This window comes from Neophocaena asiaeorientalis, unplaced genomic scaffold (assembly GCF_003031525.2).
Source record: "Neophocaena asiaeorientalis asiaeorientalis breed wild unplaced genomic scaffold, Neophocaena_asiaeorientalis_V1.1 scaffold292, whole genome shotgun sequence".
NCBI lineage: Eukaryota > Metazoa > Chordata > Mammalia > Artiodactyla > Phocoenidae > Neophocaena > Neophocaena asiaeorientalis.
The window spans coordinates 599,044-626,390 of record NW_020173241.1 but is presented as its reverse complement, the minus strand read 5'-3'; the positions used below and the strand labels follow the sequence as shown (position 1 = coordinate 626,390).

At 46.0% G+C, this 27,347-nt stretch overlaps 1 long non-coding RNA gene across 1 annotated transcript; it reads right to left on the bottom strand.

The window, feature by feature from the left end:
- Positions 1-2,073: 2,073 nt before the first annotated feature.
- LOC112400080 (uncharacterized) lies at positions 2,074-27,293 on the bottom strand. The gene is made up of 3 exons (XR_003003365.1): positions 27,058-27,293; positions 19,240-19,304; positions 2,074-3,266 (listed from the first exon to the last, which is right to left on the bottom strand). It is a non-coding gene; the product is annotated as an uncharacterized LOC112400080 (long non-coding RNA).
- Between the last annotated feature and the right edge of the window lie 54 nt (positions 27,294-27,347).

Genomic DNA, 27,347 nt, shown 5'->3' with positions numbered 1-27,347 from the left:
CCCTCTTGCACACTTTTAAGATGACATCTAAAAATTTCACTGAACATTTAAATGGTTGCAAGGGATATAATTTCCATCTATTGTAAATACTAATATTTTAAATAAAAACTGTTACATCAGCCTTCTAAAATATCCAATGGAATCTAAATATTGAAACACTTTCTTACCCACTATCATCAGTTGTTTAAATCCATGAACAAGCTCTTCTTCAACATTTGGAAATTTTACATTTTTTCCTTCTTCTCCTTGAATTCATGTTTCCATTCCACATCCTCTGTATATCTTCACCATAAGGCAATATATTTTTAGGCTTTAAAGTCTTTTATCCACCACCTTATCAAACTTAGCTATAACAAAAAAGGCATGTAAATTGAAATTTTGAAGTTTACTTTATTCCCTGTCAACCATAAATCCTAAGTGTTAAACATATCTTCTGAATTGAATTATTATTACAAATAGAATTAATACAGAATTGACCAAAACAACATAAGTATAAGTTTTGATGAATAATTCTTAAACATAGAAAGCATCTTTTAGCAGGGAGGGGCAAGATAGATGGAGGGGATTAAGAGGTACAAAGTATGTGTAAAATAAATAAGCTACAAGGACATATGGTACAGCACAGGGAATATAGCCAATATTTTATAATAACTATAAATGGAGTATAATCTTTTTTTTGGAGTTATAATCTTTAAAATTTTTGAATCACTATGTTGTACACCTGAAACTTATATAATATTGTAAATCAACTATACCTCTATTAAAAAAAAAAGAAAGCATCTTTTATTGATGTATATACAGTCATCCCTCAGTATCTGTGGGAAATTGGTTCTAGGATGCCCACAGATACCAAAACCTGAGGGTGCTCAAGTCCCTTATATGAAATGTATTTGCATACAACCTATGCACACCCTCTATCCTCCCTCCCATATACTTTAAATCATCTCTAGATTACTTATAATACCTAATACAATGTAAAGGCTATGTAAATAGTTGCCAATGCAGCAAATTCAAGTTTTGCTTTCTGGAACTTTCTGGAATTTTTTTTACCCTGAATATTTTTGATCAGTAGCTGGGTGAATCTACAGATGTGCAACCCTCGAATACAAAGGGCTGACTACACTGCAAAAAACTAATTGACCTGGTGCTAAAATTCTTTCTTATAATAGAAATAGAAAATACCAAACATTTTATAAGATGAAGACTGTAATAAGGCTATTCTATACGATTTGATAAAACAGGTTGACTCCATTTTTTAATAACACAAAGAATCTGAAAGAAATATCATAGAAATATCATCCGTGAGTTTCAGACAATATGTCCTGAAAATGTTGGTATTCCTGGAGAACATGAGCATGGCTCAGCATCACTGCCCCCTGCTGTGCCTGCTGTTCAGCGGCTTGTCCACCAGCTGAGGACGCTTCTAAGGATGAGCACTGAGAACACAGGAGCTGCTTCCCAAGGAGGCGTAATTCCTACTGTGCTCTCTTTGCTTTGCTCCTGGGAGATTCCTTCAAGTGCAAAGCATTTTTAGGCAAAAGGAGAGGTGGATAAGAGACGGAGAGATCTTAAATGTTCTCATCACAAGAAAAAAGAAATTGTAACTATGTATGGTGACAGATATTAACTAGACTTGTGGTGATCATTTTGTAATATATATAAATACTGAAATGTTGACACCTGAAACTAATATAATGTTATGTCAATCATATTTCAATTTAAAAAAAGAGAGAGAGGGGCTTCCCTGGTGGCGCAGCGGTTAAGAATTCGCCTGCCAATGCAGGGGACACGGCTTGAAGCCCTGGTCCAGGAAGATCCCACAGGCCGCGGAGCAACTAAGCCTGTGCGCCACAACTACTGAGCCTGCGCTCTGGAGCCCACGAGCCACAACTACTGAAGCCCGTGTGCCACAACTACTGAAGCCTGCGTGCCTAGAGCCTGTGTTCCGCAATGAGAAGCCACCGCAATGAGAAGCCCACATACCGCAACGAAGAGAAGCCCCCACTCGCGGCAACTAGAGAAAGCCCGCTCACAGCAACAGAAGACCCAATGCAGCCAATAAATAAATAAATTAATTAATTAAATAAATCTATTTAAAAAAAGAGAGAGAGAGAGAGGTGGAAAAGGCAAAGAGATTAAAAATCGCCACAACTCCCTGAACCCCAAGCTCGCATACATCTTTCTCCAGAACTTCCCAATATGACCAAAATTCCTTACTTTATATTTAAGAGAGGTATGTGTAAGAGAAGAAGCCCTGCAGAACCCTTGAGTAATCATCAGAGGAGCAACCCCACAGAGGGAGATCTGGGGTGGGTGTCACATGTGAGAGGAGTAGTCACCTCAGATGCTTTTACAGGCAGATCAACTTTAGGAAAGAAGTCATATGGAAGCTGAGATTCTGAATACTGACTCCCTTGAAACTATCTATGTACCTGGGATACAATTTAGTTACATAAAATATGATGTGATTGGAACATTTTCTGGCACTACCCAAATTTTCAAGATACAATGACTAAAAACTCATGGATATATCTTTTACAAGAGTTTTTTTCAGATTCCACGTATTAGTCGAAGTAGTGAAAACTATTTTCTGGTTTCCCTGCCCACACTCACTCCTGGAAAGACTCTGTGCACCCCAGGAGTTTTGTGCACCTTGTTTGAAGACCTCTGAACTTGTCGACCTGGCCTGGGAACTAAAGAAATTTACAAAATCCTTTTTCCTTTCCACCTGCTGGCTCTCAGCTCCGGGCTGGACGTAAAGCTTTGCATTCCAGCAGCAGGACCAAGGCAAAAAATGTCTTTAGCAGTTCATATCCAAGGGAATGCAAGAGAAAAAAAATCACAATGATACAATTCAAAACTCTTGTCCCCATTACACCTGTAAAGTGCTTCCTGCAGTGAGTGACAAGTAGAAAGTAGTAAATAAAGGACAGCGTCAAGCAGACACATCTCACATGCATGCACCTCAGTCCAAGCCTGGCTCTGAGGTTCAAATGCCATTGCAGGCATTTAGGAACTTGGTGCAGAGTTGCTGCTGCTGAGCTAACAAAATAAGGCTCATAAGGAAAGCCTTTCTCCCCAGATATGAACTGTGTACCTACCACATGCCAGCCCCAATGCCTGTTCTGTCGTCTAACTGCTCAAGGACATCACTGTGGCTTCAGGCTCTGAGATAAAGGTGGAAGGTCCATGGTGGGTGGGCTGGGAGGCTGCCAGCCATCCTGGGTGGTTGCTCAAGTCTTCCTTCCCAGGTGGGAAGCTGAAATCTAAAGAAAAGGCAGAGAAAGGTTCAGAGCAGAGGAAGACCTCCCTTCTGCCCAATCCAGCTAGAAGTCCCTGGAGAGCGGGCCACCTCTTTGCTAACCCCCAGCATCCAGCAGGTGAAGGAACTCAAGATCTGGAGTCAGGCAGACCTGGGCACCCACATGGCCCTGCCTTGCCCATCATCATGACCAGGCCAGTCACTGACCGCTCTGCTGTGGAGGTCTGCACTGGCACATGGGGATTAGACACACCTTGTCTGATTATCACAGCCATTGACCCAATGATTAAGCAGGACACCCAACAAAGAGGTGCCACCTGGCTCATCCTGGCTGCTCCAGATCTGTGGCCCCCATGCCCTCCCACCTTGGTTTTATAACCCGACTCATGTTGAGACAGCCTCTTCCCATATCTGATTTCATCCTCACCACCATCTGGAGAGCTACTTTTCCATTATCTCCACAGGATGAAGGTGGGACTCTCCCAGGTTAAGACATCTGTCTGTAAACTATTAAGAGGCAACTCTACCCCTCTAACCTCATTCTGTCCCACTGTGGAAACTGTCCTTTCCATTGGCCCATAACCGAATCGTGAGAAAGACAAAGACTTTATGAGTACAGATATCTTCTCCTATAAAATCTGGGGCAAGGAGGAGGATCCGAGTTTTGGTGTTAGTAAAACTGTAACTTGTAATAAATAACACAAGAACTGTATGAGGGGGTGGGGGAGGCAGGCGCTCAGCAAACATCATCCTGCAGGGGGCGCTGTCCACTCAGGGACATGCAACCGCCTTGCGGCCGGGGGTTGGGGGGTGGCGGTGAGGGTGGGGTATGCGTTGTTTTCACAGCCTGAGGCAACCCAAGTGCTGCGTTATTTGATGTGTATCTACTTATTAAAATGTTTGCTTTGCTATAAACAGTCCCAGAGAGCTCAAGCAAATAACACTCCTTTAAAATCACAAGATAATACATGTATCCTGCACACACACAGAACCCTTTCAGAAATACACCCCAAATCACTCCTTCAACAAGCCTCCCAAGCAAAGGTGAGAGTTTCTGGTCACTTCTTTTTAGCCTTAGAAAATGTCCTGTTATTGGCTTCAAAGTTGCTTAAGCGTGTGTGGTTGGTTATGTTATTCATTTGATACATAATTGGGTGTAATTTTTATTCGTATTGTTTCAGGTTTGTTTTTTTTAAATCTTTTTCAGTTTAACTTTACTTTTTGAATATCTAAAACATTTTCATGATTCAGAAGTTAAAACTATATAAAAATGTTAGGGGAGCCACTGACCCAAACTACCTGCCCTGGCCAGGCCCTATGGTAACCAACTGCGTGAGTTATCTTACAACAGGAGGTCCTGGTAAGGAACCCAAAACTAACAAGTCACCACCAACTGGAAGAATTCAGGAAAGGTCAAAAGGAGAGAGGAGACACCAGTCCATATGTCCTACCAAACCCCCAGAATCCTTCTCGCTGGAATCTGTCTTGGCTGAGCTATGCGCACACCAGGAAGGACCCTGAGTCAGAACGATTGGCCAGAGAGAACCTGTAAACTAACCCCATTACCGTAAAACCCAGACCGTGAGCAATGTGGCAGAGCAGTTCTCCTGGGTTCCCTTATACCCTGCTGCTCTCTATCCTGGCGCCCCTTTCCAATAAAGTCTCTTGCTTTGTGAGCACGTGTGTCTCCTCAGACAATTCATTTCCAAGTGTTAGACAAGAGCCACTCTAGGCCCCTTCCTGCAACAAATGGCGATGCTGGTGGGACCTCTTCTTTGTTATGAGTCACATCCTGTCTTGTGCAATGGGAAATTCTTGTTCTGTTCCACTGTGAATCCCTCTTGGGCAAATTCTGACTAACTGGAAACATTTTAGCTATGAGCCGGCGACTAAGAAAGAGATGATATTTTATTATAACATTGTATGGCCACCATATTGTTTAGACTCCAGAGAAAATTGGTGTAGGTAAAACTCTTCAAAATTCCAAAACTGGTTCTTTTTGCATATACAGTTACAAAAGGCAAGCTTGATAAACCGTCTTTTCAGAATTCCGACCCTGAGGGAATAAGTCCTTCTAGGAGAACTTGCTTTTCTCGCTCCATGCCTTGAGACCAGGGCTCTCAGGATCACTTATCTTATCTAGACCATCTCTAATTTCTGAGACTGAGGGAAAAAAAAAAACAGTAAGAAGCCTTTTTAAATTTTGCCTATTTCAACTATTATTTATAAGCTAGTGAGTTTTATATTTTAATACCTGATTCATGACTAAGTTTAGAAAATGAAGCTATGAGATCTCTGGTTTTATTTGTCTATATGTCGGTGTGCATTGTATATATGTCTTTTGGACGGTATTATCAAAATTAATTCAATGAGCTCTACTTAACTGGCTTAAAGGAAGTTAAGTGCTTATACAAATTCTCAAAAATATAGAAGTTAACTGGCCAGAATTAATTTCAGGTTCACATGAACTGGGAAATATTCTGTATTAAATTAATATCTGGTATTAAACTTATAAAGTTTGTTAATTTAATTAATATAGACACATCTTTAGGGTCATCAGCATTAAGTATAATACCTTTATTGTAACTAGGTTTAATAGAAGTCAAATAAAACCTTATTATATCTGTTACAAATCTGTCAATAAGAAAAGTTAACTCAAAAAAAAACTTTTGAGGAAAGTAAATGAGATAAGAACTTTTAGGTAAACTCTATGGGAATAATTATGTTTTTGGAATGCCTACTTGACAATGATCTCTCCAGATATTTGGTAACATAAAATTTTAGAGTAACATTAAATTAAGTTAAATGATGAAAGTCTGTTGAATAACTGGGTCATTCCGAAGTAAAATAAGATACTGAGACATCAATTACTAAATAGAAAAACTAAAGGTATTTAGGACTACTAATGAATATGTTTGGTGCCACCCTGAAATGTTTTCTGTAAGAAAGCAAATGTTTTTAGAAATTATCACTGGTATTTATGTTCACCAATCTACGGAATGCTAATGTAAAAAACAGTACATAATTGCTTACTACTTAGTTTTCACTAGAAATGACGGTTTCTAAGAGTTGAAGACTCTAAACATGTAATTAAAGCTAATAAAAATAATAAAGGAAACATTTCAGTATACAGTAGGGAAGTAGGATGTGTGTTTTCAGTGAAGAAGGTATGAGGGATGGAACTGCATTTTAATAAGGGAAAAGAAAGTGAGTCTGCCATAGAACTGGTTGTTTCTGGATGGAGACAAGAATGGGGGACAGATTAATATGGATACAGAAAGGGATGGAGGGTTTGTGGATGGTCAGGATTGTCTAGGTTTAGATTGAAGTTAACTGAATAAATGAATTTTAAAAGTAAGCTGGTACAAAACTTGAATATGGCTTTTTTTTTTTTGCCGTGCGCGGGCCTCTCACTGTTGTGGCCTCTCCCGTTGCGTTGCACAGGCTCCGGACGCGCAGGCTCAGCGGCCATGGCTCACGGGCCCAGCCGCTCCGCGGCATGTGGGATCCTCCCGGACCAGGGCTCGAACCCGTGTACCCTGCATTGGCAGGCAGATTCCCAACCACTGTGCCACCAGGGAAGCCCTGGGTAAGATATTAAAGAATCCTAAGGAAAAACCTGATGGCTTCATAAATCTGTTAATGAAAGGATTAATCACATAGGACTGAGTGAACTGGTGAATACTGATATAATTTTTATGGTTTCTATCTGAAAAATTACTGGTTTAAATCTGTGTTTTCCAGCTGTAAGAAAAACCCTTCCCTTCAAACTAATTATGACTTACAGTAATTTGGTAAATTATACCTTTGTAAGCAGAATTGAAATATTTACCTTTGCTCTCTATCTGTTCCCTCCAGAAACTGGAAACTTTTAGGTTCCCAGCAGCTTTATCAGATAAATTAGGAAGGCCACCTTCTAACAGGTGTAGGAATCTTGATATTTTGGGGACCTCTAAAAGCAAGAAATTCACCAAGGCAAAATTTGATGACGCACTCTCGGCATGGATTTCCTGGCCCAGAGAGGCCTTTTGGGGAATTCAGTCTGAGACTCCTGAGAAATTACACCAGAGTCAGTGTGGAAGAGCCTATGTGGTTGATGGACCAGATTTACTTTAGAAACAAATTAATCTTAATTTGGCTATATTTGACAAAAATCAGGGTAATTTTAGAGAGAGAGAGATATTTCAATGGATATCAAATTCTAATTCTGTTTATTGAGGTCTATATTCACTAAGACTCACTTCTCAGATAATTCCTTGCTATTATGTTATATTGTTGCAAAGTTAAATTGAAATATTAATAGGACACTCTAAGTTTGTTTTTGAAACTTAACTGAGTAATCTGTCTTTGGCTGAAGATCAAATGGTCCATGATCTGCAACCAGGAAGTTAATACCAGGCTATGGTCATTTAAACTTAAAGGCTCCCTTAGGTTGGGGACAATTAAACCATACTAGGGATAACCAGCCTGGTAACACTAGGAAATTGGGCTGGGTGCCTCATGGACAATACCAATATAAAACTTCCCTTAAAGATAAGGACTGGTACAGAACAGACTAAGTCAGACGACCTGGGATATACTGGGCTGCACCCAATGGAAGTTCTTGACTTATACTCTTGCTTATGACCTTACTAATACTGCTAACAGTACTATATTTATATTGCCTGTTTTACAAAATTGCTGTTTCCTGAATTACCAAATGTGTGACTGAGCCTCTGATAAAATGATGATATATAGTTCCATATGAGATCAATGATTGTAACAGTGTAACTCTAGATATGGAAAGAAGCAACAAGAGGGAATATTTTCTTGGACCATAAGAGACTAGTAAGACAGGTGGTCCAGAGACTCTTGGCTACTGTTAATAAGGCCTAGTCCAGTAATAGCACATTGAGTGGCCTATCAGCAGAATCCTTTCCAGACCTGGGAATGAACATTCCTAGCACCATGAGATGAAACGGTCATGAAATGCCCCCTAAACCATGGTCAAATTTATGACCCTGAAGGGGCCCTGCCAACTGAAAATTGGCACTTGCCATCTGCCTCTGCAAGGATTAGGTCAATGGCCACTGCAGCCACTGACCTTCAACACACCCTGAAAGGAGTTCAGGGTGGAGATCAGGAATGAGGCACTCTGTGCTCTGGGAAAACTGGCAGAACAGGTCTTCAGATAGTTAGATACTTTCAGGAAAAGACTTTATGAGTCCAAATTCTTGCATCTTCTCATATCTGGAAAATCACTAAAATCATTAATGGTGACATCTGCTTTGGCCATTAAGGAGAGAAATGCAATTGAAAGTCAAAATGCAGTAGCTGTGGTTCAGACATCCAAGGTAATACTAGGTGGCATTATGGATGTGATTTCAGACAAGTCCTCGTATTGCTAAGAACTTGAGTTTTCTGAGCTGTGTCAGACTTGGGATGCCACCAGCCATTCTCAAAACAATGTCTGCTGGCAGCTGGTAGCTGCAACCTTATGGTTTCAAGATATCCTCTTGTAACTGTTAAATTTTCAGAAAATGAAATTGCTTTAGATCAGATAGTAGGAAAAGGAGACGTGTAGTGGCCAATAGCTCCTGTTATGTATATATTAATACCACATTGGAAGTTAAACCTACTTAGATAAAAGCAAACAACTGGCTACCTGGCTACAAGTCTCCTCAAGGTGTGCGGTCCAGACTGGGTTTCAGACTTATTCTTCTGAATTCCTCAGGGAATGAGATTGATTTTGTCTATTAAAATTCTAGTCGTCACTCCTCCAACTACTTTTAATAGGGTCTGTTACATCAAAATGGCAGGCCAAGGGACTGAGATTTTGATCATACAAGACTCAGATACAGGACTTAGAACTGAGAAATATTTCCAATTCAGTGTCTATTCTCCAAATTGAGGCAGCACTATGCCCCATTTTAGCAGAAAGTGGCCAGGGCCGTTGTCATCTAGTTCCCTGAATTGAAACTGAGCGGGACTCTGTGGGGCTCCGGAGTACGAATCCTTTCTGTGTCCCCTGTTTCTTGTTTGTAGGATACAGGCTTCATTCAGCCTCTTTGACCTTCCCTGAGTTCCAAAGGGCAGATTCAAACAGTTGCTAACCATGGAAGGGAGGGGATGCAGAAACAGCGGAGGAGCAATCAAATGGTGGTGCACCCTTGTGGCAGGGTCCTGGTTCCTCTTCAAGGAAGTATGCATAAGAATATCGTTGAGCTCTTCCACAGAGCTGGGGCCCCCACCATGTGGAGGATGGTAACTTAAGGCTGAATTCAAGGTTCCTGGAGCACCACTCTGTTACCTCACCACCAACCAATCAGAAGAAAGTCACATACCCTGAAGCCCTCACCCCAAATTTTGCCTTCCTTTTCTGGGCCCAGCAATGACCATCCTGTTAGGCCTCCTGTTTGGCCCCTGTCTATTTCAACTGCTTTACAAGGTACATGTCCAACAGGGTCCAAAAGTCTCAGGCTAAACTGCTGTTATTACAAGGGTGAATGCCAGTTTTGGACACAGAATACCTCGATTTAGATCAGGTAGAGAGAGACTTCTACTCTACTAGGCAGGACTATGTCCACTCTCGGCAAGAAGTAGTCACAGAAGAAAGAGACCTCCGCCCCAATTCCCAAGAAGTATCTTGAGTATGAAGTCTCTTAGCAGGGAGTCAGGGGAACCACTAACCGAAACTCCCTGCCCTGGCCAGGCCGACAGTAACCACCTGCATGAGTTATCTTACAACAGGAGGTCCTGGTAAGGAACACAGAACTAACAAGCTACCACCAACTGGAAGAATTTGGGATAGGTCAAAAGGAAAGAGGAGATGCCAGTCCATGTGTCCTACCAATCTCCCAGAATCCTTCTCGCTAGAATCCATCTTGGCTGAGTGATGCATGCCCCACCAGAAAGGACCCTGAGTCAAAATGACTGGCCAGAGAGAACTCGGAAACTAACCCCATTACCATAAAACCTGAGACTGCGAGCAACGTGGCAGAGCAGTTCTCCTGGGTTCCCTTACCCTGCTGCTCTCTACGCTGGTCCCCTTTCCAATAAAGTCTCTTGCTTTGTCAGCACATGTGTCTCCTCAGACAATTCATTTCCAAGTGTTAGACAAGAGCCCACTCTAGGGCCCTGGAAGATGAACTTAGGGAAGTATATGCTCCTCCAATTCTGCACCCCAGTTCCAACGTGTGGGTTTTTCTCCCACATCGCCAACCAACTGATAAGAGAAATGTTCACATATTGAGGTATGGGGAAGTCATTCTGGCTTGTACATGAGTTAACTTGAATTTTATGCTAACTAGAATAACCTGTTTGTGGCCTATCAAACATACATTGTACATCTGCTTTAATTATTAAAGAAAAGGGCACACTGACCAGAAGTAAAGAATGTTCATGCTAAAAATAAAGATTAAATGCCTCCCTTCCTGGGACGCCAATGCTGGTACTCCTTCAATGATAAGACTCCCCTCCCAGGTGCTAAGGCCATACTGACTTGCTGTGTATGTGCTGGTCTGGTTTTTTTGAAACCTTCGAGAAATGTATCCCTGACTTGTTTAATGTTCTTTGTGCTGCCAAGAAGTAAAGCTGTGCTGAAAACCATGCTTCTCTGGAGCAGTTTCTCAGAGTAATCTGGGAGGCTGGCTTCTGGTTTATAGTCCTCAGTTTGGCTCAAATAAATCTCTTTTCTTTTTTTTTTCCACCACAGCTTGTGGGATCTTACTTCCCTGACCAGGGATTGCACCCAGGCCCATGGCAGTGAGAGCACAGAGTCCCAACCACTGGACAGCTAGGGAATGCCCTAGGGAAGGGTTTTTAAAGGCAGTATTTGGGGTGAGGGTGGCAGCTCATGGACTTTCTTCTGACTGGTTCATGGTAAGGTAATAGGGTGATGTTTCTGTAATCTTAATCATCAACCTTCTGGTTCTAACCAGTCTGGGGTGTAGTGCTTGTGGTCAGCATGTGGTCACCATCCTCCACCTGGGTGGTGGGGGTGGGTGTTAGTTTCTGCAGAAGAGCTCAAAGATATGTGTCAGATTGTTATGTGTATCCCTTGAGGAGGAGCTAGGACTCTGCTTTATGGCTGAACTACTGTTTTAGCTATCTTTACTTTCCTTGTTTGACAGCTTTTCCTTTGTTTCTGCATTCCCTCACTTCCCTAATTAGCAACTGTTTGAGTCCCCTCTTTGGAACTCAGGGAAGGTCCAGGAGACTAAAGCCTTTTTCCATAAATAAGAAACAGGAGACAAAGAGGGGCTTTTGTATCCAGAAGGGCCCTGCAGGGTCCTGCTTGGTTTTGATCCCCCCATTTCTTTGATCCTCCTCAATCACGAGGGAAACAAGGGTGAGACAAGAATGGGAATGAAGTTTTGGATAGAGAATTTAATCATAAACTCAGCAGGGGGGTTTCCCTGGTGGCGCAGTGGTTGAGAGTCCACCTGCCGATGCAGGGGACATGGGTTCGTGCCCCGGTCCGGGAAGATCCCACATGCCGCGGAGCGGCTGGGCCCGTGAGCCATGGCCGCTGAGCCTGCGCGTCCGGAGCCTGTGCTCCGCAACGGGAGAGGCTACAACAGTGAGAGGCCCGCGTACCGCAAAACAAAACAAAACAAAACAAAAACTCAGCAGGGGAACTTGGTTTGGGGGGCATTTGGTTTCACTTCTGACCAACTGGCTATATCAAGAGATTCCCAAGAACCTCTCCTTGGATTCAATTAATTTGCTAGAGTGGTTCACAGAACTCAGAAAAACATTTACTAGATCACCACTTTATTAGAAAAGGATATAACGGACTTCCCTGGTGGTGCAGTGGTTAAGAATCTGCCTGCCAATGCAGGGGACATGGGTTCGAGCCCTGGTCCGGGAAGATCCCACATGCCTCGGAGCCACTCAGCCTGTGTGCCACAACTGCTGAGCCTGCACTCTAGAGCCCACGAGCCACAACTACTGAAGCCTGTGCGCCTAGAGCCCGCACACTGAAACGAAGAGTAGCCCCCCCACCCGCTCGCCGCAACGAGAGAAAGCCTGTGTGCAGCAACGAAGACCCAACACAGCCAAAAATAAATAAAAAATTAAAAAATAAAATTAAAATTAAAAAGAAAGAAAGAAAAGGATATAACTCAGGAACAGCCAGATGGAAGAGATGCACAGGGCCAAGTATGGGGAAGGAGCTCGGAGCTTCCACACCCTTTCCGAGCACGCCACTCTTCCCAGTCTCCAGGTGTTGACCAACCCAGGAGCTCTCCAAATCCCATCCTTTTGGATTTTTATGGAGGCTTCACTACCAAGGAATGATGGACTAAATCACTGACCAGTGCAACTGACCAAACCTCCAGCCCCTCTCCCCTCTCCCCTCTCCAGAGGTCAGGGGGTGGGATTGAAAGTTCCGATCCTCTAATCACATGGTTGATTCTCCAGGCAAACAGTCCTCAATCCTTAGATGCGACCAAAGTCACCTCATTAACATAACAAAGGACACTTTAAATATCTCTTATCACTTAGGAAATTCCAAGGGTTTTAGGAGCTCTGTGCCAGAAACAAGAAGACCAAATATATATTTATCATTTTAAATCACAACTCCCTTTCCCATTTAGGAAGTACGCTTACAGCAGCTGCCTTCAGGAACCCCCAACACCCACTACTCCGACTCCTACCCTGTCCCTCTTGGACAGAGGGCCTAGCCATCCAGACTCCTATCAGGGCATCGGGTGGCTTAAGCAGGCAGGGTCCCTGGAGGTCATCCAACATGCCTCTCCTCTTATAGACCCAAATGGTCTGACCCAAAGCTTTTCATGCTGCACCACAGAAAACGTACTATCCTGCCCCTCCTGCCACTCAGCTGCAGCCTAAATTCCCCGCTTCTCCCAGCAGTAGCAGCAGCCACATTCAGGCTTCCAGGACAGCTACGTAGGAGCCAGTTTAGCTATTCCCTCTCCCTCACCCGGGCATGGGCACAGAATCCAGCCATGAAGGGCTGAAGAAACCGTCAAGGGCATGCAGTTCAGCTACACACGCAACACTTGGATTCCCTCTGAATGGCTGAGGCGAAACGGTTGTCCAGGCTCAGCCTGTACATTGCCCCCACCTCCACTCAGGGAGTTGGCCACTTCCTGACATTACCTGTTACATCTTGAAACAGTTGTGATGCTGAAAAACGGCCTTAGGTTGAGCTGAAAATTGCTTCCCACACACACATTTTCACTGGTCCTAAGTTTTTTCTGGGGTTTCACAGAACAGACCTGCCTCCTCCGCCTGCATCTTAGCCCTTTAAACATGAAGGCTACAATCACACCTCCAGAGGGTAAATATCCCCCATTGTTCTGGCTGGTCTTGTATAACATGTTTCAAGTCACTAACTGATCTGTCCCCTCCTCCAGACATGCTACAGTTTATCCATATCAGGTGTTGCAAACTCAGTGCCTACAGGGGCCAAGCCAGTGACATCAGTGTGTGAGGTGGATGGAGCACAACAGAGAGTGGCAGCGACTGCAGCAAAGAGAGTATGTACCTTGGTTACTGGAAACAATTGGTACCTCAGTTACTGGAAACAAGCCGGCTGTTACCATGCAGAAGTGGGGCCCCATTATTGCCATTTCTCTCACTTTCCAGTAGAAACAGGAAATCTGGATTTGTATTTGAAATGTCCTTATTTTTTTTTTTTTTTTTTTTGGGGTTAAATGAGAAATTTTTTTTTTTTTTTAAACATCTTTATTGGGGTATAATTGCTTTACAATGGTGTGTTAGTTTCTGCTTTATAACAAAGTGAATCAGCTATACATATACATATGATCCCATATGTCTTCCCTCTTGCGTCTCCCTCCCTCCCACTCTCCCCATCCCACCCTTCCAGGCTGTCACAAAGCACCGAGCTAATATCCCTGTGCCTTGCGGCTGCTTCCCCCCAGCTATCTACCTTACTACGTTTGTTAGTGTGTATATGTCCATGACTCTCTCTCGCCCTGTCAAAACTCACCCTTCCCCCTCCCCATATCCTCAAGTCCGTTCTCCAGTAGGTCTGCGTCTTTATTCCTATCTTACCCCTAGGTTCTTCATGACGAAATGTCCTTATTTTTTAAGTTGGTAATTAATTAAAACAAAACACTATATGAGTCAATACTGTGCAGGCATGGGGCTTTCCTGGTGGCGCAGTGGTTGAGAGTCCGTCTGTCGATGCAGGGGACATGGGTTCGTGTCCCGGTCCGGGAAGATCCCACATGCCGCAGAGCGGCTGGGCCCATGAGCCATGGCTGCTGAGCCTGCGCATCCGGAGCCTGTGCTCCGCAACAGGAGAGGCCACGACGGTGAGAGCCCCGCGTACCGCACAAAAAAAAAAAAAAAAAAAACCCGAATGTGACACTCAGAGGTGGTTGCTGACCTATCCCATCCATCCTTCCTTGGGAAAGCCTCTTCCCTCCCTCTTGATGTCTGCCGTTTCAGGTCTTCACCATCTCTCACCTGGACCAGGCCTGCAGTATGCTGACCAGCAGCCATCTCTCCCTCTCCTGCCTCCTCCTCACCACTGCCCAGTGCACGCCCATCACCCCAGTCCCCGCCCTAGGACTTACTGTGGCCAGACTTCAATGAGCCAGGTCTGGTTCCTCCAGACAGCCGACAGGCCAGGGCCTTGGTTAACATGCCCCCCTAGCCTCTGCCCCTCTTCTGATGGAAGCCCCACACTTTTTTGCCCAATTCTCCACACCTTTACTCAAGCCAGGCCTCCCTCCAGGAATGCCTTCCTCCTCCCCCACCCACAGGCTTACCTCCTCTCAAGGCCTTCCCTGGCAGTGTCAGCCCTTCCCCACCCCTTATACTTTACCACGTCTGTAATATGGAGAGAGTGACAAACCAAACTCAGAGGGTGTTTGAGGAATAAATGAGGTGACTCGTGTCACCTTGTTACTGAGTCCAAGCTCACTCTGCTGGCCGCATGACAGGCCAATAAGTTGGGAGATGAGGTGTTGAGACAAAGAATAGCGGCTTTATTCAGAAAACTGTGTGTCCAAGAAGATGGCAGACTAGCATCCTAGAGTACCATCTTATGGAGTCTGGATGCTAATTTCTTTTATAGAGCAGATGGGGGAGGAGGTGAGGAAGTAAAGTAAAAAGGCCATAAGTCTTGCAAAATATCTCCTGGTTTTGGCCAGCCTCGGGGGAGGGGATGTGTTAAGTTCTTTTCTGCAGCCATTCACAGGTGGGCAGGGTCAGGGTGTTTCCCTGTGAGCTGAACAAAGGCACTTTGGTTTAACATTCAGGCAGAGGGGCAGGGTTCCCTGAGGCAGGCCATTATGTATGTCTATAGCTATGGACAGAAGAAAAGTAACAGAAAGCAAAGGTCAAAGTAAAAGAAACAGATCCAACATGGAGTCAGATTTTGTTCTTCCCTGTTACAACGGGCACTCAGGAAGTGTTCAATGAACATAACCTGTGACCATTAATACCTGCTCAGCACAGAATCCGCGGGCCGTCGTGTGCCTTTTCACATTTGCTACTCACATCTTTCCAGCTAAATGATGAAAGAAGCCTGGATGTGGACACTGGCAGACCTGGGTCTGAATTCCATCTCTCCCACGTTTTACCCTGGTGAAGTCATACAACCTCTCTTGGCCTCTGTCTCTGCAACTGTGAAATGGAGCTAATGGTTCCCACTTCTCAGGGCTGTGATAAGGATCAAATGAAGCAATGTCTGCAAAAGCTCTAAGTAAACTGGGAAGAAATGTTGTAAGAATGACCCGTTTCTGGAGGAGGAAATTCCAGACCAGCCACCATACTGCTGGAGACAAGAGCACATGGCTCTGTCTTTGAGTAGACCTAGAACATTCTTTTGTTGAAAGTTCAACAAATAGTTCTTGAGCAGCTACTCTGGGCCAGACACCATGCAGAGTTGCTGCAAAGATGAAGGCCCAACCCTCAGAGTAAAGGCAGTTAAGTCACCTTAGAGGTGGCCCCACCAGCCCTCTGCACATTCCCCCTGTCCATGCAGACCCTCACCTGGGACCTGGTATTCCCCACACCTCCTGACTTCCCTTCCCAGGCTCTTCCCATTCCTGTCAGTCCTCTCACTGCTGCCAGAATGACCTTCGTGCAACACATTCATTCACTCACTCACATATTACATAAATATTTATTCAGTAGCTACCAGCCTTCTGAAAATAAATCAGACCAGAATCCCTGCACCTCATGGGTTTTACATTCTAGTAACTCTAGTAACTCATTACCTAATTTCTTTGCTTTAAAAGCTCCACTGGTCTTCAATTACTTATGCTAGAGTCAAGTCTTGAGCTTGGCTTTTGGGACTGCTCACATCTGGCACCACTGCTTCCAGCACCTTCCCCCTTCCCCATGAAGTCGCTCCCACTGGCTCCAGGTGGGCCACACCCCTTCAGGCTCAGTCTCCTGAGTTTCCTGGTTGTTTCCTCAGTCTGGGAAATTCTTCTTCCAAGTTAGAGGCAGCTGAATGTTTTCTTTGTAGGGGAATCTGTTCTCAGCCCTGCCCATTGAGCTCTGCCACACCTACCTGGGAACTTGCAAAGGTCATTTTCCTTTTGTTTCCCCAGCATCTACAGAGTGGATGCTCAGCCATTGGGGATCTATTTGTGTGTATGTGTGTTGAGAAAGAAGCTGGCAATGAACATAAATGGTTTTGTGGATGGCCAGAGAAGAGACGCAGAGAGCACCTTTCAGTGGGGAGGTAACAGAGGGCGTCTCAGGGAGGCTGTCCTTGTTGCCTGGGCCAGGATGCGACCACAGGAAGGGGGATCATCTTTTAGGCAGACGGGTCAGTAGGTGCTGGCACAGTGTGGCCAGGATGGAACAGGCTAAGGAGCCATGTGGTGTTCCATGGGCCAGGAGAAGAAGGTAAGAAAAGGAATGGAGGGAGAAAGAAGGTGGGAGAGAGGAGATGTCTTCTGAGTTGGAAAGGTCTTGAATGTCAAGCTTGGTAATCTGACTTTAGCAGATCAGGGGTCAAAAGCTCAGATGGAACAAGGGCAGGTTAAGGAAATGAATGTGGCCCACGAGACCCAGGGGAAGTGCAGACTAGGGCCTTTCTGAAAGGGAGAGGCATTCTTGGCTCCCTGTGATAGAGGCAAAGGTGGAAATCTGGGCTCAGGGCTGCCATAGCTTCACATTAAAAAAAAAAAAGAGAAGCCAGAAATCCAGTCTTTATAGTGAAATGTTATGATGGAAAACACCACCACCACCACCAAACATGTTTATGGGTCTTGAGTTTGCAGCCTCTGGGCAGGGATTTAGGTGGCAAGATCAGAGATGTGTGTTGGGTGAGTAAACTGGTGACTGGTGTGGAAAATGGCCCAGGGAGGGCCAGAGTAGAAGCAGCTGCAGAGGATTCGAGGGGGCTGCAGTAGTTCAGGTGGGCCTGAGTCAGGGGTGGGGATGGAAAGGAGGGGAGAACTGCAGGAGGAGTGTAAGGTTGCCAGACAAAACACTGAAACCCCCAGTTAAATTTCAATTTCAGACAGATTATTTTTTTAGTATTAAAAAGTGGTATAAAAAATAACTCATTGTTTACCTGAATTTCCAATTTGCCTAGGAGTTCTGTGTTTTCATTTGCTAAACCTGGCTGCCTTACAGACAGGTCCCAGGTGGCTCAGGGCAGGGCAGCAGCACCTGGCTGGGGGGCCTGGTGAGGGTGGCTCAGCCCTATGAACCCAGACCCGACCCACCACTCTGGATCAAAGAGCCGGTAGAATCCCAGACACCTGCACCCCTGCTTCCTTGCTCCAGTCCAGTCTCTGCAGGGTGACCCTCAGGCTGGGCTCATGAACAGTGAGGAGATCCGGGGCCCCTGGAGTTGCGGAAGAACAGCAGGACTCCGTCCTTGCAGGGGCCTCTCCCTTCAGCACAGCAAAGCACTCGCACCACGAGCCTTCCCATCAGGTCAGCTGAGCGGGGCTCCCTGTCACTCTACCTTCCGGGCAGGGCAGTGTGTGCACACCTGGGCCCAGCCAGAGCCGGAGGGCAGGCAGGGGTCCGAGCCAGGTTTCCTCCTCCCTCTCTGAGGGTCTCGCTGGCTCCTCATCCTCCTTGACTTGCCTTCACATCTGGTAGTCCCACCAGCCTTGATCTTGAGCCCCGTTCTCTCTCCAGAGAATCTGAACCTCAGGGCTTCAGTGATATACAGAGGGCGACAGCAGGGCAATTTTTTACCCTGTCTGTTTAAACCCCAAGGGTATTCTGTCCTGCTGTACCCTGCATGCTCTGCCGTCTCCCCAAATCCTCTGTTTCTCCCTCCCCCTCTCTTTCTGCCCCGCTCTGCCCTTTCTCCTCTCTTCCTTCCCTCTCTCCCCATGTCCTGGTATTCCTCAACTATTCTATTCTCTCACTCTCCATTTCTGTCTTGATCACAAAACTCCTCAAAAATTTCTCCTGGATTCCCTAAGAAACAGAGACAAACTATCACCCTTCCACCGAACACCACCAAATAAAACTGACAACAGCTGAAACTGCATTGGCAAAATGTTATGACTGGCTTTAAAATGTTGGAAAAATTCAAATCTTCTTGACATAGCTTAGATCTGCAAAACCTGATCCAGGAGATTGGACTTGATAGACATAACAGTCGCAAAAGGAAATGCTAACTGATTGATGAAGAAATTGATTTTATTTTAAAATTAGATTGAATGAAAAATTGAAAAGCAGTGATAACCATGAAAATATTTTTTTGCAAAATAAACTTTAAATGCAAAAAATAAGAAGTCGTTTGACTGTTCTGTATTTAAATTTTTTCATCAAAATAATTTGCTTTAATGCAATTTATTCAAAAAATGCTTTACTGACCCAAGAAAAAATCATCAGTGTTGGCAAAAATTCTAATTAAAATATTTCCATTCAAGAAAACCACAGGGTCAAAGTGCCCCCTTCCTACTGAAGACTCGCAATGTTATATATCACTGCCTGAACTCCAGACCCAAATATGCAACTGCCCATGGAACATTCTCTCTTGGACATCCCAAAGCCTCAGCAAATATACATACCCAAAGCCAAACTGTTGATCTTCTCTTCCCAAATTGTTCTTCCTCTCAGACACCTGTTTCTGAGACTGGAAATATTACATTCAGTTACTCATGCCAAACACAACAAAAAACCAAGCCCATCATCTCAACATCCAGAGTAGCTCTCAAAATCTGTCCTCTTTCCAGTTCTGCCTCCAATGCCCTCATCCAAGCTTACAGCATCTTCCACATGGATTAACATGACTTGTCTTCCCAAAACCACTCTTGTACTTTCTGATCCACCCTCCACACTGATAGTTTAATAGTTTAAAAGGCAAACCAGGCGGTCCAGTGGTTAGGACTCGGCACTTTCACTGCCGGGACCGGTTTCGATCCCTGGTCGGGGAACTAAGATCCTGCAAGCCCTGCAGCGCGGCCAAAAAAAAAGGCAAACCAGGACCTTTCTTCCAGTAAAGGCAGTCTAGATATTTTGGACAAAACCTCCCGCTGAAGACAGCTAAAGGAGCTGGGCAAATGCTCATACAATTCTTACACACACACACACACACACACACACACACACACACACACTTTTGTTTTTTGGGGGGCCCTGCAGCACGGCTTGCAGGATCTTAGTTCCCTGACCAGGGATCGAACCTGGGCTCCATGCAGTGAAAGCCTGTAATCCTAACCACTGGACAGCCAGGGAATTCACACACACACACACACACACACACACACACACACACACACCACACACTCACTTACTCACTCTTAAAAGCATCAAAGAGCTAACAAGATATTGAGGAACTGCTATGCCGAGGTCCCAGGGAGGACAGGATTCCAAAGAGGTGACCCTGATACTTGATGTTGTGGTTGCCCCCAGAAACTTTTGCCAATTGGAAAGAAGTGGCTGAGAGGTCAAGCTCACCTCTAGGGCCTTGCATGGCTAGAGACAAAAATCAGAGCCAAGGGCCTGCCAAGGCCGGGGGGTGGGGGGGACTGACAAACCAGCCTGACACTGTATTCAGCCCCAAAGGACTGCACCCCAAAAGTAAGGGTTAACTGAAAGCAAACCAGCCCTGCCCTGAATGGCAGTCAAGCTCTGATTCATCCAGGTGCCCCAGGAAACATCATGCCCTAAGTATGAACTAACATGATCTCAGTTTGCTAATCCCTCCAGGCACCTGGCAAAAGCAATAGCAAATTCTCCTTGAATGACAAAATCACCCCATTTCAAATTATCTCTACAAATAATTTCACAAACACAATATTCAACATACAAAAATAACCAGACACAGGAGGAAGCAAGATTCCTTGAGCAAAAACCGTTGGAAATAATAATCAACAGAAATAGAGCTGGAGGAACTCCAGACTGTAAAACAAATTATACTTACTATGTTTAAGAAGTTAAATAGTAAAATTGAAAATTTCAGCAAGGAACTGGGAACTCCATAAAATTATGTATCATATGCAAAAACAGAATAAATAGAAACTCAAAACTCGAAACTCAAATTATAAACTGAATGGATGGGTTTAACAGCAGATTTGACATGGCTGAAGAATGAATTAGAGAACAGGAAACCTTCTCAGAAGAAACGAACCAGAGAGAAGTATGGGAAGGCAAAAAGATGGAAAATACAGAAGCTACGGAAGTTACAAGATCTGACATATTTCTAATTGCAGTTCCAGAAGGAAAGAAGAGAGACCAGAACAGAGGCAACGTTCAAAAGATGGGTTGAGGGGACTTCCCTGGTGGCTCAGTGGTTAAGAATCTGCCTGCCAATGCAGGGGACACGGGTTTGAGCCCTGGTCCTGGAGGATCCCACATGCTGCGGAGCAACTCAGCCCATATGCCACAACTACTGAGCCTGTGCTCTAGAGCCTGCAAGCCACAACTACTGAAGCCCATGCACCTAGAGCCCGTGCTCCACAACAACAGAAGCCACCTCAATGAGAAGCTCCCGCACCGCAACGAAGAATAGCCCCCACTCACCACAACTATAGAAAGCCCATGCGCAGCAATGAAGACCCAACACAGCCAAAAATAAAATAAATAAATTTTTTAAAAAAGATGGGTTGAGAATATTCCAGAACGGATGGAAGATATTAATCTACAGATTTGAGAACCCTAATGGATCCCAACCAGAATAAATAAAAAGAAATCCATGTCTTGACCCAACATAGTGAAAATGTAGAAAATCAAAGACAAATAGAAAAATAGTAAAAGAATCCAGAGGAAAACAGGTAATAATGCTGGTTATTTACCTCTTGTCTCTCAGGTCTCAGCCCACCCTTCCGTAACCTCCTCTGTGATGTTGGGGCGAGGGTCTGAAAACCATATTTCCCAGGCCCCCTTGCCAGCTGACTTTCTGTTCCGTTCGGCCAATGAGAGGCACTAAAGGGAGATTAACAGGTGGGAGAAGGGGATTCCTTCCTGTACCTTCGCTTCAGCAGCCCCAGCTCCTTTCAACGCTCCCAGCACCAGCCACACCAAACCCCCTCCCAGGTAATAGCCCAAGTCAGCAGGGCCCTTCTTATGGTCAGAGTCCCAGCTGCAGGTCCTCCTCCAAGCCCATAGGTCCTGCTAACCCTGCCTCTTCCCTTTTATCCTCCCAGGCCAATGGGTGGCAGCTGCTTCCTGTAATTACTAATATCTGGGTAAACTCAGCATCCTCTTTTGCTCTTGCAGCCTTCAAAAATCTGTGTAAACAATCCACCTTGTGTATTATATTCCTTTGTTTGAAAAAACAAACATAGTTTATATTTTCCTGGGTGTACCGTAAGTGCTACAGAACTCTTCAAAGAAGCCACAGTGTGGTAGATAGCATTACTGTCCCCAATTACAGTCATCCCTCAGTATCCACAGGGGATTGGTTCTAAGATGCTCAAGTCCCTTATATAAAATGGTGTAGAATTTGCATATAACCTACACACATCCTCCCATATACTTTAAATCATCTTTAGATTACTTATAGTACTTAATACAATGTAAATGCTAAGTAAATAGTAGGCAGGCACAGAGCAAATTCAAGTTTTGCTTGTGGAAGTTCCTGGAGTTTTTCCAAATATTTTTGATCTATGGTTGGTTGAATCCACAGATGCAAAACCCTTGGATATGGAAGGTCAACTGTATTTGCCACCAATCCCCATGGGAGGTTAGTATTTTTCCACCCTGCTGAAGTCAGGCATTGGCCAATAACATGTGTGGATAAACGACATGTGCCACCACTTCTCAGCAAAAGCTTTACAAACCATCACATGATTTTGCCATGGTTCTTTTCCCTCTGCTAGGAGACTAGCATGTCCCAGGTAGAAGCTGCAGCCAACACTTGCAGGACATGGAAATGAAGCTAGAAACAAACCTATGTTGTTGCAAACCAAGGAGATTCAGGGGCTGTTTGTTACTGCATCATACTCTAGCAAAACCTGACTGATTCACAATATTCGACTACATCTGGCTCCTCAACAGCAAAAATGGAAGCCAGCAGATGGCTGAACAATAGCTTCAATGTACTAAAAAGAAAACTAGTACCAACTTAGAATTCTATACACAGAGACACTATCCTTTAAGAAGAAACATTAAATATACACATTGTCATAAAAAACTGAGAGAGTATGCCACCAGGAGACCATTATACATTGAAGGAATTCTAAAGGCTGTTCTGCAGAGAGAAGGAAAATTATCTGAGATGGCAGATCATGGATGCAGGAAGGAATGAAGGACAAAGATCATGGTAAATACGGGGGTCAATCGAACTGAAGATTGGCTGAGTGAAAGAACAATAATAAAGTCTGTGCAGGGACTTCCCTGGTGGTCCCGTGGGTAAGACTCCATGCTCCCAATGCAGGGGCCCCGGGTTTGATCCCTGATCGGGGAACTAGATCCTGCATGCATGCCGCAACTAAGAGTCCACATGCTGCAACTAAGAAGTCCACATGCTGCAACCAAGAAGTCCGCATGCCGCAATTAAGACCCGGCACAGCCAAAATAAATAAATAAATTTTTTTTAAAAAAGTCTTCAGTTATACAGAGAACAGTACCTCGGAAATCAAAGGGTAGTAACTGGAATTTAAGTGTTCTAAGGTCTTCGCACAGTCACCAGTAAGGAGATACGCTAATATCTTATAGCCCCTGATACGCACTGAGAAGGCACACATCTCTGTGGTACCCTTCCCCATGCTGCTCAGCCTCAGATAAACACAAGCTGAGGATATTCTACAACACACCTGGCCAGTGCTCTTCAAAAAGTGAGGTCACAAAAGATGAGGAAGGATTAAGGAAATGTCAGAGCCTGGAGGAGACTAAGAAGACATGACAACTAAATGCCTTGTGGGGTGCTGGGCTGGATCCTGAACCAGAAAGGGGGCATTAGGAGAAAAACTGGTTGAATGCAAATGAAGTCCACAATTTACAGGACCGAACTGCTGTTAACTTCTCAGTTGTCAACACTGTACCTGGTTATGTTTGACATTAACATGAGTGGAGGCTGAGTCAAGGGTATAAGCAAACTCCACTATTTTTGTAACTTTTCTCTAAGACCAAAACTATTTCAAAATTAAATCTAAAAACAAATCACCCAGAAACACTGACTGTTAACATTTCTGGTGTATTTTCTGCCTGTCCCTTATCTTGCACGGGGTGATGTTCTACGCTCCACATAAATAAGATCATGTCAGACACATGGTTTTATTCTAAACCAGGCTTTCGGAGATGTTACCATGTTACAAATAAGGAAATTAAGGTCTAGAGCAGGTTAAAGGTCATACGGTTAATAAAGGCCCAGACTCAAGGTGAGTGCAGGTCCCCTGATGCTAAATTCCAGAATCGCACTAACCCAATTTTTGAAGAGTAAGTTCATCCACTTGTTCATGTATGCATTTGACCATACCCCACACCTGCTGCGGGGAGACAGTCTAGGAGACCACGATCCCACCATTAACCTGCTTCCATGCTAAAGGTTTTATACTGCAGCCCAGGGCCCCCAGCCACACAGCCTGCCTGGTGTGACTGGGTAGAACAAGGTTATGTGCCCCTGCAAGAAAAGACTCATTGGGCTTCCCTGGCGGCGCAGTGGTTGAGAGTCCGTCTGCCGATGCAGGGGACACGGGTTCATGCCCCGGTCCGGGAAGATCCCACATGCCGCGGAGCGGCTGGGCCCATGAGCCATGGCCGCTAAGCCTGTGCGTCCGGAGCCTGTGCTCCGCAACGGGAGAGGCCACAACAGTGAGAGAGGCCTGCGTACCGCAAAAAAAAAAATTCTAATTGTGGTAAAATACACGTCACACAATTTACCATCTTAACTATCTTCAAGTGTGCAGTTCAGTATTAGGTACATTTATATTGGGGCACCGGTCTCCACAACGCTTTCATCTTGCGATGGACTTCCCCAGACTTCTCTCAATCCTTCCCCCTCCCTTCCATACTTCTCCACTGCCTGCCACCCATAAATCACTATAACCAAGGGACTGGAGCCCAGGTCTCACAAGTTCCAGGGCAAGGTTCCCTGCTACCACCCTGGGTGGCAGCTGGGCCTGGGCCTGGCTGTGGGGCCAGTGGGCTGGCCAGGCACCCTGGACTTCCGGGGAACGTTCACACTGCAGTCCTGCTGCCTCCTGCAGATCTGAGCTCTCTGCCCCAGAGCAAGCCCAGGCAGCTCTCAGCTTCCACCTCCTGTTTGCCTGAGGCTGCTCCAGGTCACCAGGGGAAGGTGGGCAGGGAGGGCAAGAGAGGTGAACTCCCCAGCACGAGTGACTCAAGGAGGGGAGTCCAGGTCCCAGGAGTCCACTTTCAGCCCAGGGCGTGGGGTGCAGGCAGGTGAGCAGGGTCCTACTCCCTCCATCCCGACAGCCACAATGCCCTGGTCATGACACAGCTCTCAGGTTTAGAACAATCTTGGACCTGGCAGAAGCTACAGCGGGCACCAGGAGTTACCTGTTAGCCTGCTCTTGCTGTGGTCTGAAATCTTCAGTTGCTGCCTCTCCAGGAATGGCCAGCTCTCCTCCCTCCTCCCTTCACCCTGGGCTAGGGCCTGGCCCCAGTGGACAAGAGAGGACAAAGGAGGGCAAGGAGTGAAGAGCGGGTGGGCGGGGGCCACACAGCTGTGAAGCCTCTGTACGTGCCAGGTTCTTTCCCATGGGTTAAGCCATTTCATTTATGACCTGGTTCTGCCTGTTTACAAGTGAAGAAACTGAGGTTCAGAGAGGTCACCAGGAAGTTACAGACTCAGGATTAGAGCCAGGGCCGCCTTTCTTCATCCTCTTCCTCCTGGTTAGAAAGCAGTCATGAAGTGGCTTTTTTGCAGATGGTGGGTTCGAGCTGAGCATGGTCAACTGTCAGGTTTGGGGAGGCACTGGGGGACATGGACTGGAGGCTCAGAACTCGCTGTCTCCTGGGGATGACTGCCAGATGACCCACAAGTGCCAATGCACTGCATCAAGCACTGCCCCAGTGACAGAGGATGGGGGAATGGTTTTGCCTTGGCGGTGGGAGGAGGGGCCTTGGGCACAGTGGATGCCCTTAATGGATTTTCCCAACAACGAGCACTCACAGATGAGGACACTGAGGCAGTCCCCAGCACAGAGGTCTGTGAGGCAGGGGCCAGAGCTGGGCCTGAAGGAGCTGTGGGACCAGTCCTGAAGATGGGATGCCACCTCTCAAGCAGAGGAGAGTGGAGACATAATGCATAGGCTGGAAAGTGCCCTCCAGGGCAGAGTGGGGAAAGGCCAAGAGCAGGCAGTAGGGAGCCCAGGTAGACTGCTGCAAAACTCAAGGAGAAAGGTGATGAGGCCAGAGGTGGCAGCCAGAGAGAAGGGGAAAATTCCAAGCCTCCATTGGTGGCTCCAGGGTTTTACAGTCTTGGCCACTCACAAGTAGCATGAATGCACATACTACCCAGCCCAGGGAAACTGACCCAAGACAATGTGAGTGCGTGCTGGGTGCGGGTTAACAGCCTTCCCAGCCACTGTAAGTCAGGCTCTGTGGCAAGCATTCTGACCTTCTGATCAACCTTCCCTATAAAAAGGAGAAGGACAAACTGACATTTACAGATGCCTACTATCTGCCAAGATACTATGCTGCGCATGTGCTTCACAGATGATACTTCATTTAATCCTCCCAGCCAAATTATGATCCCCTTTTTGAGATGAGAAGACCAAGGTGTAGAGAAAGAAATGAAGTTGTCCAAGGCCAGCCGATTCAGGAAGTGGGTGCACCCAGGGAGCTTCTTTCCCTTCCCTGGCCCCAGGCATTAAGTGCCTTGCCCCTTGACATCTGGGCAGTGTGGCTCCTGAGCCAACTCCACAGGGATGCCAAATCTGGGGGCAGGTGGCCCAGGCAGAGATATCTGCCCTGTGAGCCCAGGAAGGTGAGCAAAGTTCACTGCATACAACCCCCACCCCCGCCCACTTTAGCCTCTCCCACGCTGTCCAGGCAAGCAGGTAGAGGGGAACAGAGGCCTGGTTCCTGCCCAGCCCACCTTCTTTTTTTTTTATTTTTTTTTTCTTCGGTACGCGGGCCTCTCACTGTTGTGGCCTCTCCCGTTGCGGAGCACAAGCTCCGGACGCGCAGGCTCAGCGGCCATGGCTCACGGGCCCAGCCGCTCCGCGGCATGTGGGATCTTCCCGAACCGGGGCACGAACCCGTGTCTCCTGCATCGGCGGGCGACTGCGCCACCAGGGAAGCCCTCACCTTCTTTTGTTGTTTTGCTTTGTTTTGTGTTTCACTGAGGCTGCTGGCATTTATTATTTATTATTGTAACCACATCAACTCTGTGGTTACCCATTAACCTTGGGTAAATGTCTCCACACCTCTCGGAGTACTGTTTTGCTCAGCCTTCAAAAGGGAATAATACTGCGTACCTAAGAGGAGGCGGCGAGAATCAAGGAGGTGATGGACGGAACGCGCCTCTTCCGAAGCTGTCGGGTTCTGGAAACCGAGACGGGCGAGCGAGGCAGGAGGAGAGGAGACGGCAGCGGAGGAGCGGGACGGGCTGGGCGCCCTCTGGGAGCATCGGCCACGTTTCGGGCTGCGGACTGGCCCGGGTCCGAGCTGGCGCACGCCGGGCGGCCGCGGCGCACAGCGCAACCAGCAGGGAGCTCAGGCGCCACCGCCGCGCAGGATCTCGGCAGGCTGGGTTAGACTGGAGCCG